General features: G+C 39.8%; 1 protein-coding gene across 1 annotated transcript in view; it reads right to left on the bottom strand.

Moving 5' to 3' along the window:
* The window catches only part of EPB41L2 (erythrocyte membrane protein band 4.1 like 2), a 255,844-nt gene extending 241,291 nt beyond the window's left edge, over nucleotides 1-14,553 (bottom strand). Inside the window, exon 1 of the mRNA XM_047102614.1 lies at nucleotides 14,442-14,553. The gene's annotated coding sequence lies outside the window, so the exon portion shown is untranslated. The remainder of the gene's footprint in view (nucleotides 1-14,441) is intronic.
* Between the last annotated feature and the right edge of the window lie 366 nt (nucleotides 14,554-14,919).

The following is a 14,919-nucleotide window of genomic DNA, read 5'->3' as shown; positions in this document are numbered from 1 at the left end:
CTGGGCCTCAGCAAGGAGCTACAGACATACTTAGGCCTGCTGCACATTTGCACGGAGCCCAAAGACACATCCTTCAAGAAGCAGTTCCATATCTGATATTACAGCTATTTCGCAACACATTTATAGGACGTTAAAGTCAGGGGCGGGGGAGACATCATGTTAACTGGAGACAGTCTCATAAAATAATAGGTCTAGAAGGGCAACATTTCATACAGCTGCTGACTTTAAGCAGGACTGTGTTTGGATCATTCCCAAAAGATAAACTTGCTCTTTAATAATAATAATAATTATCCGGAGACACTTTATAACTTCTTGCAGTTAAATATTTCAGAATGCCACAACCAAACTCTTAAAAATTACTTCCTATTCTTCAGCCTAATTCTTCATGCTTTAACATAAGCATATTTTCGAGGCCATTCATTCAATAACTTCATAAATAGCATTTGCCATGAAGTTTTACAGTTGTGTCTCCCTTTTCCTGGTCACCTTATTTCTCAGTTTGGGGGCAGTGCTTGGTATATTTTTATGTGTTGAAATGTTATCACCACTTCTGGCATTCCTGGTACTCATAATGATGGGGATCAATAAACTGTGGTAGTAAGAATATTAGATTTGGAGTCTAAAAATCAAATGTGAGGAGCGCCTGGGTGGCTCAGTCAGCTAAGTGTCCGACTTCGGCTCAGGTCATGATCTCACAGTTCCGTGAGTTTGAGCCCCATGTCGGGCTCTGTGCTGACAGCTCGGAGCCTGGAGCCTGTTTCCAATTCTGTGTCTCCCTCTCTCTCTGTCCCACCCCTGCTTGTGCTCTGTCTCTCTTTCAAAAAGGAATAAACATTAAAAAAACAAAATCAAATGTGAGTTCCGGCTTAGGATGCTGCCCACAGGGGTGCCTAGATGGCTCAGTTGGTTGAACATCCCACTCTTGATTTTGGCTTAGGTCATGATCCCAGGGGCCTGAAATTGGGCTCCACGTCAGGCTCTGCACTGAGCATGGAGCCCGCTTAAGATTCACTCTTTCTCGGGCGCCTGGGTGGCTCAGTTGGTTAAGCATCCAACTTCGGCTCAGGTCATGCTCTCACACTTCACGAGTTTGAGCCCTACAGCAGGCTCTCTGCTGTCAGCACAGAGCGTGCTTTGGATTCTCTGTCCCCCTCACTCTCTGCCTCTCCCCTGCTCATGTTTTCTCTCTCTCTCTCAAAGAAAAAAAAATTGCAAAAAAATTTTCTCTCTCTTTTCCCTGCTCACTCTTTCTCAAAAAAAAAAAAAAAAAAAAAGCAAGAAAAAAAAAGATGTTGCCTACAATATAGCGGATGCTTGGTGAATATTTGCTCTCTTTTGTCTTTGTCTCTGTGAAGCTGGATAATTTACAGAGTCTCTGTGAGCAGCAATTTTCTTATCTATGATATGGTAGATATGGAAATCATAGGAGAGGTTTCTTGAAACACTAAGCCTATGAAGCATTATATAAATTGCAAATTATTATAAGTAAATGAGAATTCAAAATATAAGAAAAACTGTGAGTGGCAGTACAAGTTCAAAAGTCAGAGACTCAACATTGGACATTGTCTTTTCCCCATCCACCACCAGATTTTGAACTCAGAGAGATCGTTTACTTGATAAACACAGACCTCAGGGTCCATACCGTAGGCCAGTTTCTCTTCATTTAGGTCAATGTGACCCTTCAGCAGTAACCCCTCAGTGAATTGAGGGTCCTGACTTGTGCCGAAATTTGCCTTGGAGGTTTTTCAGAACAAAGATTTTTCTTTAGTGTGCCTCATTAGAAGTAATAATGAATTGGCGATCAAATATTGCAAATTACTTTGCCCAATGGTGTAAAGAATATACATAGATTTTTTCTAAACAGGCTTTTTTTTTTTTTTTTTTTTTTCCCAATCAGAGGTTAAGAGAGCAGCACAGCTCTGGCTGTTTTATACTAGAATGTGCAGACTGAGGGGGAAAGCTCATTTAAATACATATTGATTATTTCAATTCTCAGGAAAAAAATTTTGTTTTAAGTATTGTAAATACACATCTATCTATCCATCTACCTATTTATTTATTTTAAAGATTTTATTTATTTCTAAGTAATCTCTACCACCAACGTGGGGCTTGAACTCACAGCCCTGAGATCAAGAGTCACACACTCTTCCGACTGAGCCAGCCAGGTGCCCCTATAAATATACTTTCGTGATTCCTTTTCATAAAGGGGCCCATGGTTTTGTTCTAAAAGTAAACCTGACACTTTGTTTTGTTTCTATTTCTCTTGTGTCTGAGGGCAATATTTTGGCTGCTCAGCAAGGTCATTACCCAGTTTGCTTTGGTAACATGAAAGCAGCCATAGATGATATGGAAATTTGGGCAGGACTGTGATCCCATGAAACTTTGCTTAAACAAATGACCAGTCTATAAGCTCTAGTTTTCTGACTCCTCTTCTATACAAATAAGTAAAGACCACCAGAAACAGCTCACTTTTACCCAGAAGAGTAGCAGTACTCGAGTCCTGTCCCTGGGCTGTATCAGATCTCCAGCTTTCTGTCATAATGTAATCCCCAGGAAATCTGATAGCCTGCCATCACATAGGACTTTATACTGGCCCTCCACATTAGTGACGTAAAGATTGGAACAAGTGAGGATTGCAAGTACGCTTTATGATTCTTTTGTTTTTAAGTTTGTTTATTTTTGAGAGAGAGGGAGAGAGAGGGCAGGGTGGGGAGCAGAGGGAGAGAGAGAGAGAGAGAGAGAAAGAGAGAATCCATGCAGGTTCCATGTTGTCAGCATGGAGCCTGACACAGGGGCTCAAACTCATAGACCAAACCAAGAGATCATGACCTGAGCAGAAATCAAGAGTCAGACACTTAACCAACTGGGCCACCCTGGCACCCTCGCTTTATGATTTTTAAGGCATGTTCTTAAGGCATAAGAAGAAAAGCTCCCAAGAAGTTCAGGGCTTGCCAATTTGGTCAACTGCTTAGGAATCCAATGGCTCAAGGCCTGTCAAGTTACCGATTGGAAAGGTTAAATTTCTATAACTTGCATCCCCTACTGCTAAGAAACAATTCCTGTCTCATCCTGTGTACAGTCTCAGAAAATTACCTGACTACCGTGGAAGGTAATGAATCCAATATTATTTGTTGGTACTTAGTACCATTTCCATTCCCTTTATACTCTCCCTTTCAACAGAGGAGCTGGATGAATGAGGACTACATTTCCCACAGCCCCTTGCCGGAAGGGTTCCCAGGACAGTTTAGATTGGGCCAATGAGATGTACACATGTGTGAGTTACAAGGCATGAAGGGTTATAAGTTACAAGGCAGAAGAGAAGTAGAAGCCATTCCTCTTTCTCCTGCGGTGGTGGTGGAAATGTGAGCCTAAGATAGGACTTTCTGCAGGCACTTCCTGTGGTGTCTAAATGGGGTGTCTCTCAATTGGATTGGGGGCCCCCAAATGTGGGGTGACGATTGCGCGGAAGCTGGGTGCACAGGAGGTGAAAGAATTCACCTGAGGCAGATCAAAGGAAGTAGAAGTTTACCGAATACACTGCAAGGGCGCCTCGGGCAGGACTGCAGAGGAGAGGCTATGCACCAGGAGACAGTTTAGGGAGGGTGCTGGTTTTAAAGTAGGAAGGTGAGGAGGTAAGGCCAGGTATGGAATCTCCCTTTTTTGGTAACTGTGCCTGGTTGTAAGTAGCCCTTTGGTCAGGTAGGGTCTATAGATATTTTAAGGTGTATTCCGCCTGGGGTTTGCTGTGGGCCCTTTCTACATTTCCATTGCTCAAGGCTGTTTGCCTAAGGGGGCCTCTGCATTTCCCTTCCTGCTTTTCAGCCCAGGGCTGCAAGGCAACCATGATCACTGATTGCCATCTCTTGGATTTTTCTGATTTGTGCATGAAAGCAAGAAGTTTCAGATTCAGTTTTAGTAAATCTGGCAGCTGGGGGCAGCTGCCTAACTTTCACTCATTAAGCCCTTTCGAAAGTTTAAAGTACCTGTTTCTCCGTATTAAATGCCTTTAGTGTTAAATATTTACATTGGTTTCTACTTTCTTCTTTTTAAAAAAAAATTTTTTTAACGTTTATTTATTTTTGAGAGACACACAGAGACAGAGCATGTGCAGGAGAGTGGCAGAGAGAGACACATGCACAGAATCCGAAGCAGGCTCCAGGCTGAGCTGTCCGCAGAGCCTGACACAGGGTTCAAACCCACAAACCCTGAGATCATGACCTGAGACGAAGCTGTACGCTTAACCAACTGAGCCACCAGGCGCCCCAGTTTCTGCTTCCTTGACTGAGCTTTGACTGCATACAGAAACAGGACCTAATTCATTTTTGCAGTTTCTATAATGCTCAACAAAATCCGTTGATGAAGTGCCACAGGATGACTGAGTAGATCCATTGCGCACATATTCTAATAATTTTGTCATGAAGCCCTTTGCGGCAACATTGTATTTGTTATAATCGTGTGGATCATTACTGTTTGTGTCTAAATCTCAAGCAAATGAGTCTTCCTAAGGGATTAGTAGAGCGTATTATCACTCCCTGCCATCTGTCTGTCTGATAGGAAGAAATAAACAAGATATTAGTTGAGATAAACAGTTTTTGCTGGTTTAATATCATATACAATTTGATCCTGTGTTCTGGGGCTACTTGGGCACCATCTCTTAGTAAATAACTTCAAGAGCACAGGTAATAGTAAAACATAAAATAATCAGAAAGTGGTATGCTTTGATTACTTGTTATCCTGTTTTTTTTCGTTTTGTTTTTTTTCAACAGTTTACTGACATATAATTCACATACCATACAATTCATCCATTTAAGGTGCACAGTTCAATGGTTTCTTTGTATAGTTACAGAGTTGTGCAACCATCACCACAATCTAATTTTAGAACATTTTCAACATTCCAAAAAGAAACTCTGGGACACTGCGTCCCATGGGATTAATGAAATTAAGACCAATGGGAAATTTAAAGCTTGTTTTTCAAAGACCTGTGTCTCCCTAATCAGCTATTGTTTCTTTTCAGACCCTGCTAAACAGACCACTAGCCATCTCCACAGTGGCCTGGACTGACACAAATGAAGGTCAGTGATAGGGTTCCGGCCCATGAACAAGCATTCCTTACCTGAGATAATGAGCCCAAGACCCCATCCAGTTTGTACCAGCTCTTAGAGCACGCCCACAGCCCCTCCCCTTGTCCTGCACATGACCTCCTGCTGTCAGATGCGAAAATTTGCCTTAATGTTAAGTCTCCACCCTAAAATGAACATGGGATGTGTGTTACATATATGTTTGTTCAATGCACATGCTCTGTCTTTCCTCATCAACAATTATACATTTTCCTGCCCTTTTCTTCAATATGTATATAATCTCAACCCAACCCCTATGATTATAAAAGCTTATTCTAATCTCAGTTGGATGAGACAGATTTGAGCCACCTTTCTGTCTCATTTAGCTGCTGCTTGAATAACCCTTTCTCTTGCTTCATACTCAATGTCTCAGTGATTGGCTTTGCTGTGTGTCCTTGGGCTCAGTTACACCTGTGACTATTCCAGTCATCTCCCCCTCCCCTCCAGCCCTGGGAAACCACAAATCTACTTTCTGTTTCCATGGACATGCCTATTCTGGACATTCCTAATTTCTTCCTGTCCACACCAATGTTTGTTATTATCTTTTTGATTAGAGCCATCCTAGTGGGTATGAAGTACCTCAATGTGATTTTGATTTGCATTTCCTTAATGGCTAATGATGTCGAGGATCTTTTCATGTGCTTTTTGGCCATTTGGACATCTTTGGTAAAATATTCAAATCGTTAATGAGTCTTTAATTTGGTTATTTTTTTAAAAAGTATTATTGAGTTAAAGGAGTTTTAAAAAAATGTATTCTACATAGAAATCTCTAACCAGATATATGATTGCAAATATTTTGTCCCATCGGATGGACTGTACTTTTACTTTCTTAGTAGTGTCCTTTGAAGCATGAAACTTTTAAATTTTGATGCAGTCCAGTTTAACTACTTTTTAATTTTTGTCATTTGTGCTTCTGGTATCATATTTAAGAAACAATTGCTGGGGCGCCTGGGTGGCTCAGTTGGTTGAGCATCCGACTTCGGCTCAGGTCATGATCTCATGGTTCGTGGGTTAGAGCCCTGCGTCGGGCTTTGTGCTGAGTGCTTAGAGCCTGGAGCCTGCTTTGGATTGTGTCCCCCTCTCTCTCTGCCCCTCCCCTTCTCGTGCTCTGTCTCTCTGTCTCTCAAAAGTGAATAAACATTAAATTTTTTTTTTAAAAAAAGAAAGAATTGCTAACTCAAGACAAAAAGATTGATTCCTGTGTTTTCTTCTAAGAACTTTGTATTTACCATCATTTTAAATGTAATTTAACTATAAGTTTCTATAATTTAATTTTTAAAATATTTATTTATTTATTTTGGGGCAGAGAAAGAGACAGACAGACAATCCCAAGTATGCTGCACATTCAGCGCAGAGCCCGATGTGGGGCTCAGCCTCACAACTGTGAGATCATGACCTGAGCCAAAATCAAGAGTCGGACTTTTAACTGACTGAGCCCCCTAGGCACCACTCCATAATTTAATTTTTAATCACAGCTGGTCTTATTCACCAGGTCTCAGTTCTAGAAGTTTAACTGGCTCTTGCAATCTGGTTTGAACCAGCTCTAGTACACCATTGGTACCAAGAATGTACAGGGCTGGGTGGACCTAGAATAAAAACAAGCTAAAACTCTGACATCAGGACCAATAGGGGAAAGAAGCCACTGGTCACTCACCCAGGAAGGCACTGGGCAGGGGTGCCCAGGGGAATCTAACCTCACTCTGAAATTTGGTCTTTCTAATGGCCAGTAGAAAACTAATCTAAGGCTAATCCCATGAGGGTCTCAGGTGTGGTTCCAGAAACACCAGTAAGAATGGTATTCCTTTGGACTAAATCAGAAGATACGTTGGGGGACTGGTGGTGGCAGCATTAGATTGGCTTTTATTCTATACCACTTGAGATATTAGGGCATAGGGAAATGGGTTCCAACTTAGAGAAAGAGCACTGGTAGGAAATAAATGTGGTAGTGTCTCAAGTCATTAGATGTAACTCAGAGAAAGCTCCCATAGTCTGTCATTGGACAGATCACCAGGCTATACAGAGTGTGAAAGCAAAGCCAAATGATACTAAATACTCTGGACTAGACCTATTGACTAGTAAAAAATATTAAAACTTGAAAGAGACACTGAGAATACCAGATTTCAGAGTTAGCAAGAACACAGGATTGAAGGATGTCGGGTTCTGATCGAATATCATTTGAGACACTCTGAATGACTCTCTCCTCAGAACACCTTCTCCTTGATCCCTGCTGCCAAAAACAACTAGAAATACTGGATAAACTATGTAAAAATATTTCTAAATGTTTCATGGAATTCACAGAACAGTCAGGGATCTAAGGAAGGAAACAAACAAACAAACAAACAAAAAAGAAGAAGGAAAAGAGTCCTGAAAGTATGTGATCTGTAAAGCTGATTTTCACCCTAATGATCAACCTAAGGGACTTATGAGTGTACATTTTGCAAATTACATGGTATGCAGAGGACAGCAGATACTGTCAAGGAGCTATGCAAAATCACTGCACAGATCTGAGATTCTAATGAACAACACTACCAGTGTTAAGTAAGAATGAGTAAGAAATACAACTACCTGGGGCACCTGAATAACTCGGTCAGTTGAGTGGTCAACTCTTGATTTTGGCTCAGGTCCTGACATTGCAGCTGTGGGACTGAGCCCAACATGGGACTCTGTGCTGGGTGTCGAGCCTGCTTGGGATTCTCTCTCTCCCTCTCTCTCTGCCCCGCTCCTCTCTCTCTCTCTCTCAAAATTAGTAAACATTAAAATTTTTTTTTAAAAAGAATACCTCTACCTTAAAGAAGAAGATCTTGCAAAATTATCTGTCTCAACCTTTGCCCTGGTAGAATGGGGAAAAAATTCCCTAAGACGTTGTAACCTTAAGCAAATCCATATGTGGGTTTGAAGCCATATTCAACCTACCAGTGTGTGGGGTTGCCAGATCTACCAAATAAAAATAGAAGATGGCCAGTTAAACTTGAATTTCAAGTAACCAATGAGTAATTTTTTACTACAAGCATGTCCCAAATATTGCACTGAAAAAAGAGTGTGTAGAAATGAATGGTGGTGAGCCTTGAATGCATAGTGAACTTGTCCTTAATTTGGTAGGTAATCTTAACTGTATGAGAGGCCTGCCTCAAATGCTCATCACAGATAGCAATCTGGCTTTCAAAGTCCAAGCTCTTAAACCATTCCACTATGCCACCTATGGACAATGATGCCTATGTATGAGACCCAGTGATTTTTTGGCAAAATATTAGGCACTTGATAAATTTTTGACTATTAGAAAAATTTCAGCATTGCTGATGATTTCTGAGGTGCAACTGTAGAAGCACCTGGCTGGCTGGAGCATGTGACTCTTTATCTCAGAGGGTCTTGAGTTCAAGTCCTGTTTGGGAGTAGAATTTACTTTAACCAAGAGGTGGGGGGGGGGGACTGGGATGGAAAAGAAGTGCAATGTAAACACTTAGGAAGTACAAGTGAAGAGTAAACCCAATACAGTGAGGGCTTTTGGGGAGCAGATACCTTGCCTTTACACTTTGTTTTTAAAACCCTGTAGAACAATGTGATATACTACTAAGAAAAGTCATAAAAATCAAACAAGTTTTTCTTAACTTGGTAAATTTATTTTTGATGTATGCATCAAGAAAATAATACAAATGAAAGGGGAATAAAAAACTGTAAGGATATTTGTAAGTGCATTCTACTAGAAGCCAACATTGTCAAAATGATCAAGATTTAGGGACTAGTCAAATAAATGATGGCAGAATACAACAAAGCATCATAATATAGTGCAAATTAGGCTACATATAAAAATACCTATTTGAAATAGATTTTGGAAAATTTATTAGAGGAAAAGGTGGCATAAACTATTATATATTGTTTAGTTACATGTAGAAATTGTGTCTAGAAAATGTACTGTGTTACCACAATGTGATAAAGATTGAAAGTGTCAGAAGACCTTGGGTATTGACACCTTGTGATGAGGGGAGTTTTGCATTTTTGCTGATTATAATTATTTTGTCTTTCTTTCTTTTTAAAAAAATTTTTTTCTAATGTTTATTTATTTTTGAGAGAGAGAGACAGATCACAAGTGGGGGAGGAGCAGAGAGAGAGGGAGACACAGAATCTGAAACAGGCTCCAGGCTCTGAGCTGTCAACACAGAGCCCGACGCAGGGCTTGAACTCACAAACTGTGAGATCATGACCTGAGCCGAAACCAGACGCTCAACGGACTGAGCCACCCAGGCGCCCCATGTGTTTCTTTTATTACATAGCCAGGCCAACAGAAATTAAAAGATATTCTTTGATTTGAAAACACTCAATATTTAAGCAAAGAGCGGTTAGGTAGTGAATATATTCATATAGATGACTATCACTAAGGAAATCTTTTACATAGTAAAGGAGAATGGATTCAAGTTTCCTCCATCTCTGATTCTATTTCTTTCTAGGACTTTTGAACTTTTTCTATTTTTCTCCCTCTTGTTAAATCATCTAATTCATACATGATTCAAAGAAAACCACATAATATAATCGTCAATTATATTCTGATGGGCAAATAAGATTAGTCTTGCCAGTGTCATCTTGTGCAATATTGTTTTAAATATCAATTTCACAACTAAAAAATGGGGAATACTTATGCCAATCAAGCTATGAGGTTACTAAATTTGGAAAGGTGTGAAATCTTTCATTAATATCCCATCAATCTAGTCTGTTACTATTTCCCTGAAAAAGAATTGTAACACGCAGTTAAAATGGACAATGAGAAATTTAAATATAAACTACACCAACACTTTCTAGCACATTAAGAGGACATTGAAACCAACAAATAGTAAAAAACAGCCCTGGTAGGAGGGCACCTTTTGGGATGAGCACTGGGTGTTGTATGGAAACCAATTTGACATTAAATTATATTTAATATAAAAACAAAAAACAAAAAAAGCCCTTGTGACTCACAAAGTGGAATTTGACACAGCTCGTTTCAGTATTCAGCAAATCTTACCAGAAAGTAACAATAACAAATCGTTGATGCACAATGGTCTGTTGGAAAGTACATAGTTTACATGGTGTATATGATACAAAAAATAGCTAAGAAAGCATGTGGTTTTGAGCTAAATTGTATAGGATAAACTATCAACTGAGAAACAAATCCCCAGCACTAATCAAATTCAGGAAGCCTAATTAGAGCTGTTAAGCCTAATCTCTCAATTTGGCATGTGACCAAATGTGGTCAGAAGCACTAACTGCTTTAGTGCATAAAAATAGAGATCATCTCAAGACCGACAATATATGAACATTATTATCTCTAAATAATGATACAAACTAGCATGTTCCTCATAATAAGTAAATGATCCCCTTTTGTTTGAAGAAAAAGAATCATGTTCTTGATGAATATATTCTTAGTGATTGTCTTATTTTTACCCAGAAAGGAAGAAATGTAGTAAGTATGTAATGATTCAAGAAGCTGATGAAATATATTAAAAAAAAAAAAGATTCAGATTATAATCACAAAGATGATGAAAGTGTTCCATCCACTCTCCCTGGATGTTCTCAAACAAACCCATAGTTTCAATGAACACTTGTACATCTATAAAACTTCTAAATCACCAGGGTTCTTCCTTCAGTGTCTTCTCCTTCCAGCAAATGAGTCCACCACCTATTTCCATCAAGAAAACTGACATCTTTAGAAAGTAGCTCCCTTAAACAACCCCATCCAAAAATGTAACAGAATTCATCTATCCTACTAATCCCTCCTACTCCTCTTACCTAAGATCAACACCATCATCATGTTCTGACGTTATACCCCCAATATTACTCCACCAGTTTTTCTCCTTTACCTCTCTACTAATTCATTTCCATAGACATTTTTTTTTTAAGATTTTATTTTTAAGTAATCTCTACACCCAATGTGGGGCTCGAACTCACAACCCTGAGATCAAGAATTGCATGCTCTACTGACTGAGTTCCGTGGACATTTAGATGGAACCCAGTTGAATGGCACTCCCACCCCTCAAGAGCTACTGAAACTGCTCAAATTCACCAGAAGTCCAATCACCCATGCACCATTGCTGCAAATTCTTAGGTGCTTACAACCATAGGACCTCCCAGCTGCTAACCACAGGAGTTCTTGCATGCTCTATGTTCCTCAGTCTTCTCTTTGGTTCTCACAGCAAAATCACTCACACCTAAAATTGGTGAATTTAATTACTGGCTTTATTCAAGATGCCTGAGGAATGAGGAGAAGGGTAACATTACCCAGTGCACACTTCCTGTCATCTTGCTTGCTCAACTTGTCCCTCTCTCTCACTTCTCATCCTCTTCATTCTGTACCGCTCTGGGAACACCAATCTCACACCACTTCTAATGCGCCAACCAATAAATTTTCTCTCTCCACATTATTGTTTGCTAAGTTTTGCCATTGATCGTCTTGCAATCTCTTAAATCTAGCACTCTCATTTCATTTCTGGGCCAACACCTTAGTTTAGGTTTCTGCCCCTCATGCTTTGATGACTAAAGTATCCCAGTGAACTAACTAGACTCAGGGCTTTGACTCTCTGCCTTCTTCAATAAATCCTGCACAGACTGGAAAGATATGTCTTTCTAAAGCCATCCTTTATCATGTCACTTCCAAGGTCAGAGGTCTTTAGCAAATCCCAATTCTTAAATAATAAAAGTCCCAATTGCTTATCCTGGCATTTAAGACCTTCTACAATCTGGTCCCAACCTAATTTTCCAGCCTTATCTCCCAGTCCTCTGCCACTTGAACCAGTCGAACTGGTAGACCCTCTTTTGTGTCTACTTGCACAGTCCTGCCTTCCAGCTTGGAATGTGTTACCCCCATGCTCCAGCTTTCTTCATCCACTCATTTTCAGTGATTTCTTAAATAAATGTTATACTCAAACATATTACCTCCTCTCCCAAGCCTTCCTTGGCTCTCTCAGCCCATGGAAACCTTTACCCTTTGGTCACATTATCTCATTTCTCTTGATCTGTTTTAGGGTGAAAATTGTCTCTGTTAGGGACTGAGGGGTTTCCTGGGACATGGGACTTTCAGTGCTAAAACGGAACAGTTCTGGGCTAACCGGGACAGTTGGTCACTCTACCTGTAATGCAGGTGGTGAGGGTTCACGGGCAGGAAGGGAAGGCAGTGCCTTTTGTGGATACCTACTGTGGAAATTCAGATATTAGGGCTGTCCACAAAAAACTCAAGGGAAGGAAAAGGAAGGTGAACGAGGACACTTACTGGCCCTAAGGATACGCCAAGTGGGGCAGAGACCTTCCGATAAACACATAGCCAAAGAGAGATCCGTTTCTGCAGTTCCTTGCACTATACGTATGTATACACACACATAAATTAAATATAAATAAATAAGTTAATTAATTTTGAAGGAATCAAGAAAAGCAGAAAAGAGCAAGGGTGAATACAAAGATACCGTCCAAGTAAAGGAGTTTTAATAAGGAGCTAAGTGGGTGGCAAAAGTACAAATCTTAGAACTAAGAGGAGTATTTAGACAGGTACACAACCTTCTCTTTTTATTGTTACCTTGGAAACAGAATAGGAGCTATTCAGTACTAGGAGAAATAAATAAAACCCAAAAGTTAAGGTCAGACTTTCTGATGCTAAATTGAAATCCAAGGTGGGTTAGAAAGGTTTGCTAAAATGGCAACAGATCAGCCAGTCAGAGAATTGTGTCAGAGATTTGTAATATGCACTTTGGATCTGTTATAGAAGAATATTCAGATCTGTTATAGAAGAAAGCTGTTATAATTGTTTCTTTTGTTATAGAAGAGAAGAGGGAATGAATGAACTAAGATGTATTACATATAGACCAATAGTAAGTGAAGCAAGTACATGTTAAATGTAGATACATATTAAGAGGGATGGAAAGACCAAGAAGTATCCAATAATCATGACGCATTGGATGTACACGAGGCACTGTGGGCAGGAGTACTTGTCTCTGCCTCTTTCCAGTAGAGCAAGTATGTGTCAGCAGCTTTAGGGAAACTTCCAAGTTTGGGCCCCCTTGCTTGAAGCTCAGTACTTATCCTTACAACACACATAAGCAGGGAGAGCTGCTGGAGCAGCAGAGAGAGTCAGGATGAATGAGTATTGCATACTCCAGGACCCACATTTACATAAAGATTTAAAATTCAGCCATTGAAACAAAAGCAAGAGACAAAAAACAATAAATAAAATAAAATTCAGCCTTGAAATTACGGTATACAAGAATATTTAAGGATATGAGAAATTCGTCACAACATATTGGAAGGAAAAAAGTAGGTTACAAGGCCAGATGCCTCATCATTCTTTTTTTATAAAATATATACTACAGCACGTGTGTGTGCGCACATGTGTGTATGTATGTCTGTTTCTAAGGAGATATACTTCTGCTTGATGTATTATAGATAATTTTGAAAGTTATTCCATGAGTTTTTCTGAATTTAAAAATTGTATAAAACAACACAGGTTACTTACATAAGTTAGAAATTAGAGATTTGAAGCCAGAAGTATTTAAAATAATTTAAAATATTGCATTTGAATATTTAATATTTTCAGACCTTTTAACTGTGTCTGGCTACTGAAATAAATCTATTATTAAATGGGTGCAGTGAGTTTTTTTTTAAGGTTTATTTATTTATTTAGAGAGAGAGAGCGTGCACACACACAAGGGGGGGGGGCGCAGAGAGAGAAAGAGGGAGAGAAAAGAATCCCAAGCCTGCTCCATGCTTTTAGCACAGAGACTGATTTAGGGCTCAGTTCCACCAACCATGAGATCATGATCTGAGCCGAAATCAAGAGTCAGATGCTTAACTGACTGAGCCACCCAGGTGCTCCAAAACAGTGATTTCTTAAATAAATGTTATACTCACACATTAAAGCATAAATGTTTTGGGGTGCCTGGATGGCTTAGTTGGTTTGAGTTCAAGCCCTGGGTCAGGCTCTGTGCTGACAGTACAGAACCAGCTTGGGATTCTCTCTCCCTCTCTCTCTGCCCCTTCCCTGTTTGTGCATGCTCTCTCTCTCTCTGTCTTAAAATAAACCAATATACTGTTTTTTTCTTTAAAAAAATCATACATATTTTATAGTTAAACACGTATTTCTTGTCTAACAAAATAAAAGTCATCCAGTTGACTTTCACTGATACTTGACTATGTCTTTCTGAACTGCATGACTTCATTTTCCTTGATAACCATTTGTAGGTGTAGTTTATTGGGAGGACCAAAGAACCTTCTAGGACAAAAACTAAGACGGTAACAACTGTTTTGGTAGAAATGCATTGGGACAGGACCACAGCACAGAAGAGAATCGAGGGACCTGAAGAGGGAACTCACCATGTGGAATGGAGTTGGCTGCATGAATGAGTCAATTCAGTAGTAGGCCCCGAGGGGTGGTCAGAGGGGGTGCTGGCACAGGAGTGTTGTTGCAGCTTAACCGGAATCTTTCCAATACAGTCATCTTGGCACTGTACGTTGTCCTCAGGGGAGAAAAAGACTGTGTGTGAATTGCTAAAAGATAAATTGAGGCAGATTCAATTTTTAACAATTATTTGAGCAAAAATTGATTTGAAACTGGTAGCATCCAACCTAGCAGACAGAAAAGAGCTCTGGGGAGCTGTACAAAATGAAAGACTGTTATAGGCAGAAGGGAGGGGAAACAAAGAAGTTATACTAGGATCAAAAACTGGATGGACTATTGCAAGGTTACTTTCCTTTGGGTGATGGTGGGGGTCTATCAGGCAGATTCCCTAACTAATGCTGATCAGGCAACTCCTGACTGACTGGTTTAAGGTTCCATTTCTAGGACAGTTGA

This window comes from Lynx rufus, unplaced genomic scaffold (assembly GCF_022079265.1).
Source record: "Lynx rufus isolate CCGP_SWC_20201006 ecotype Redwood Valley unplaced genomic scaffold, mLynRuf1.p SCAF_6, whole genome shotgun sequence".
Taxonomy (NCBI): Eukaryota; Metazoa; Chordata; class Mammalia; order Carnivora; family Felidae; genus Lynx; species Lynx rufus.
Note: the sequence above shows the minus strand (reverse complement) of the source record. Positions and strands in the feature narration are given on the sequence as shown.